Below are 4,474 nucleotides of genomic sequence, written 5' to 3'. Positions count from 1 at the left end.
TAACTCCTCAGTTTGTTTTCAAAGCAATCTTTTCTGATATACATCCATTGGAATTTTACATTAATTATTTCTTCTTTTTTTTTTTTTTTGAGTCGGAGTCTCACTCTGTAACCCAAGCTGGAGTGCAGTGGCACGTTCACGGCCACCGCAGCCTCGACATGCTGGGCTCAGGTGATCTTTCTGTCTCAGCCTTCCAAGTAGCTGGAACTATAGGCACACACCACCATGCCTGGCTAATTTTTTGATTTATTGTAGAGACGAGGTCTCACCAAGTTGCCCAGGCTGGTCTCGGACCCGCGGACTCAGGCAATCCTGTCACCTTGGTTTCCCAAAGTGCTGGGATTATAGGCTTGAGTCACCACACCTGGCCCACATTAATTATTTCAAAGGATACATACATTACCTATATTTGCCTATAAATTTATTGAATGCTTATGAAAGAATACTTAACATATCAGTATTCAAACGCCTACAAAATACAACTTTTTTCCATCTTTTTTTTTTTTTTGAGTTGTCATCACACTCTGTCGCCCAGGCTGGAGTGCAGTGGCACACTCACGGCCACCCCAGCGTCGACTTGCTGGGCTCCAGTGATCCTTCCACCTCAGCCTTCCAAGTAGCCAGAACTACAGGCACATGCTACCACACCCAGCTACTTTTTAATTTTATTGTAGAGACGAGGTCTCACCAAGTTGACGGGGCTGGTCTTGAACCCGCGGGCTCAGGCAATCCACTTGCCTTGGCTTCCCAAAATGCTGGGATTACAGGCTGAGCCACCAAGCCCGACCTTTTTCCAGCTCTTAAATTATTTCTACTCACCGAAGCCAGTTTATATTTGACATTTGGGTTACAAGGACATAAAAAAAAAAAAAGACATATTCTTCAATTGCTATGTTTTAAGCCAGCATAAATGTGTCCTTTCTGGATATAATTAAGTTTTCAGAGGGAAAGTGGTACAAATAGGAGCAAATGAGCCGACCTCCTCATAAAATAAACTAGACAACAATCAAGAAGTTTTAAAGATGCTAAAAGATTGAGTCCATAAATCTTTCTCTCTTTCCTATTTCTTACACATACAAGTGTGCACAATGGGTGTGCATGAATTAAACACCCCTATTTAGACTGTGAGCTCCCACAGAGGGGGCTGCCATCACCCTGTAAAAGGTCCCAGGGCAAAGACAGAAGCAGCACAAGAGAGCAGAGGGCACCTGTCCTTCATCAAGCCATCCACACAAACCGACTGAAGAGGTAGACTCGATTATTTAAGCCTCGAAGCTGAGATGTTGACCTGGACCAAGTGATGTCTTACTTTTTCTGTATGTTTTATTTTGTTGTTTTATATGTTGTTTGTCCCGCTATTTTTGTAACTGGGGCAAAGTGAGAAGCTTAAATAGTCTAAGAATGCTTAATAAGTCCCGTAAACCATCTGAATCAAATATTTTTATTTTTTCTTCTGCCAAACACAGCAGATCTCCATCTACCATTATTTTTTAATTTTTATTTCTTGAATTGGAGTCTCACTCTGTCCTCCAGGCTGGAGTACAGTGGCATGCTCATGGCCACCGCAGCCTCAACCTGCTGGGTTCAGGTGATCCTTCTGCCTCAGCCTTCCAAGTAGCTGGAACTACAGGCATGCGCATCATGCCCGACTAATTTTTCTTGATTTGTTGTAGAGATGCAGTCTCACCAAGTTGCCCAGGCTGCTCTTGAACCCATGGGCTCTGGCAATCCTGTCACCTCAGCATCCCAAAATGCTGGGATTATAGGTGTGAGCCACCATGCCTGGCTGATTATTATTATTATTATTTGAGTTGGAGTCTCACTTTGTCGCCCAGACTGAAGTGCAGTGGCACTCCTGGTCACCGCAGCCTCGACCTGCTGGGCTCCGGCGATCCTTCCACTCAGCCTTCCAAGTAGCTGGAACTACAGCTGCGCACTACCACGCCCGGCTAATTTTTTGATTTATTGTAGAGATGAGGTCTCACCAAGTTACCCAGGCAAGTCTCGAACCCGCGGACTCAGGCAATCCACTCACTTCAGCCCAAAGTGTGGGATTGCAGGCTGAGCCACTGAACCTGGCTGACGATTATGTTTTTTAAAGTAAGAAACAGTACATCAACTGAAGAAAGAGCTGGGGCCTTGGACTGTGGAAAATTATTACATTTTAGCATGTTGATTGAGAAACACAGAGCGTTGGTGGGATCTAGAGGTTGGCCACATCAGGGTATGGCCAGCCTTAGTAAGCCTTCTCCAAGAATGCTCTGACACATTGCTGGTACACTGTCTCAAAGTCAATGTCAATCCCATAATAGGGATCTTCAGTAATAAGTTGTTTTTGTGGATCATAGCTCCCAAGTAGTTCAATTTTAGCCTTGCAGTTTTTAACTTGATTACTTTTTCTATTCAAATCTCTCAGATTGCTTTCATCCATATATAGTATGTAATCAAATGTGGCGAAGTCTTCTTTGGTAATCTGTTTTGCTTTATGGGCTGTGTGAATGCCATGATTTCTTCGGCAGCTCACAGGTCTTGGGTCTGAGGACTGGCCTATGTTCCAGGCAGAAACAGCACTACTGTCAATGACCCAATTCTCTGAAACGTTTTGATCAGTTACAATTTTCCTGAAAATTGTTTCTGCAATGGGTCACCAACAAATGTTACCTAGACATACAGACAGCACCGACTTGGTCACCTGCTCTGCCATTTTTCCACACTCTGTGGCACCCATAGCATGAAGTAGATACTATTAACATTTTTTTTTCATTCTGTCACTTAGGCTGAGTACAATGGTATGATCATGGCTCACTGCAGCCTCGAACTCCTGGTCTCAAGTGATCCTACCCCCTCAGCCTCCCAAGTAGCTGTGACTATAGGTACGCACCACCATATCTGGCTAATTTTTCTATTTTTTTTTTGTAGAACTGGGGTCTTGCTGTGTTGCTCAGACTGGTCTCAAACTCGTGGCCTCAAGAGATCTTCCCCTCTCAGCCTCTCAAAGTGTTGGGATTGCAGGCGTGAGCCACTGCACCTGGCAAATACTATTAACATTTAACTGGAAAAAAGTACAGACGCTTACTGAACTATGAGGTGAGAGGGGTCTAGGAATTGCTCTTTCCATCCAGTAGTTCATTATCTCTTTATCTCACTGCATTGTTAAAGTTTTTCCGACAGCTCTTATTTGGCTTAGTTCTGTCCTCTGGATCTACCTAGACTCAATCTTAAACCACTCCTTACCCTTTTGTGATTTCTATGTCTGGTACTTTGAAGACCATAAGTGAACATTCCCATTTCTTTTTTTTTTTTGAGTTGGAGTCTCACTCTGTCACCCAGACTGGAGTACAGTGGCCACTCACGGCCACCGCAGCCTCGACCTGCTGGGCTCCGGCGATCCTTCCGCCTCAGCCTTCCAAGTAGCCGGAATTACAGGCACGCGCTACCACGCCCGGCTGATTTTTTGATTTATTGTAGAGATGAGATCTTGCTGCCCAGGCGGGTCTCAAACCCGCAGGCTCAGGCAATCCACTCACCTCAGTCTCCCAAAGGCACGGGATTACAGGCTGAGCCACTGAGCCCGGCTGAACATTCCCATTTCATTGAACTCAACCAGCTAGCATGAGCATAGAAGGTGGCGTGTATGCAGGAAGAGGAGTCAGACGCGTTAAAACATTTATCAAGATTTAAGTACTGACCTTAAAAAAAAAAACCTCTATTTTCGTTTTCTTGGGACATTTTCTTGTATATTAGAGAATATTTGAGATGCCCAAACATCTCTCCTCTGGTGTAAGTTTTCTTCAGCTGATCCCTTCTCTGAAATCTTTGTGGTCAGTTCTGCCTGCCCCCACTGGGTCCCTTCCTGGACTATCCTTCTCTTTCTCACTAGGCTTTTTTCTCCACAGTGTCTTCCTTAGTCACGTTATATCCCTGTTGCGTCAACTTTTTCCTTTATGTAAGATCTCCAGCGTTGGCCTAGTTTCAGTTCCACAGTGTCAGTGTTTGCTGGAGGCTCGCTGATATATCAGTTCAGAGTGTTCAGTGAAAGTCGCCTTCTACTCCCAAACCTGTTTCTGTCCCAGGTTCTGTTTGTACCATCACCACTCTCTCACAGTTGACCCTTGTCATTTTTTTCCTTTTTGAATTTTCCATTTTTCTTTATATCCAGCCAACTCCTTGTCATTTTATTGTTATAGTATTTTGTGAAGCCAATCTTTCTACAAATGATCAAATCTTAATTTCAATTTTTAAACTTTTAACTCTTCAAATAATCTCAGATTATCCAAAAAGTTCCAGAAAACAGTTCAAGGAATTTCTTTATACTGTTCAATACTCCCCAAACACTAATTTTTTTTTTTTTTTTTTGATTTGGAGTCTCACTCTGTCGCCCAGACTGGAGTGCAGTGGCCACTCCCATTCACCGCAGCCTTGCCTGCTGGGCTCCAGCGATCCTTCTGCCTCAGCCTTCCAAGTAGCTGGAATT

At 43.9% G+C, this 4,474-nt stretch overlaps 1 pseudogene; it reads right to left on the bottom strand.

Annotated features, from left to right (window-relative positions):
• Positions 1–2,236: 2,236 nt before the first annotated feature.
• LOC103274187 lies at positions 2,237–2,719 on the bottom strand (annotated as a pseudogene).
• Between the last annotated feature and the right edge of the window lie 1,755 nt (positions 2,720–4,474).

Source organism: Carlito syrichta, unplaced genomic scaffold (genome assembly GCF_000164805.1).
Source record: "Carlito syrichta isolate Samal-C Ts95f unplaced genomic scaffold, Tarsius_syrichta-2.0.1 Scaffold314605, whole genome shotgun sequence".
Taxonomy (NCBI): Eukaryota; Metazoa; Chordata; class Mammalia; order Primates; family Tarsiidae; genus Carlito; species Carlito syrichta.
Note: the sequence above shows the minus strand (reverse complement) of the source record. Positions and strands in the feature narration are given on the sequence as shown.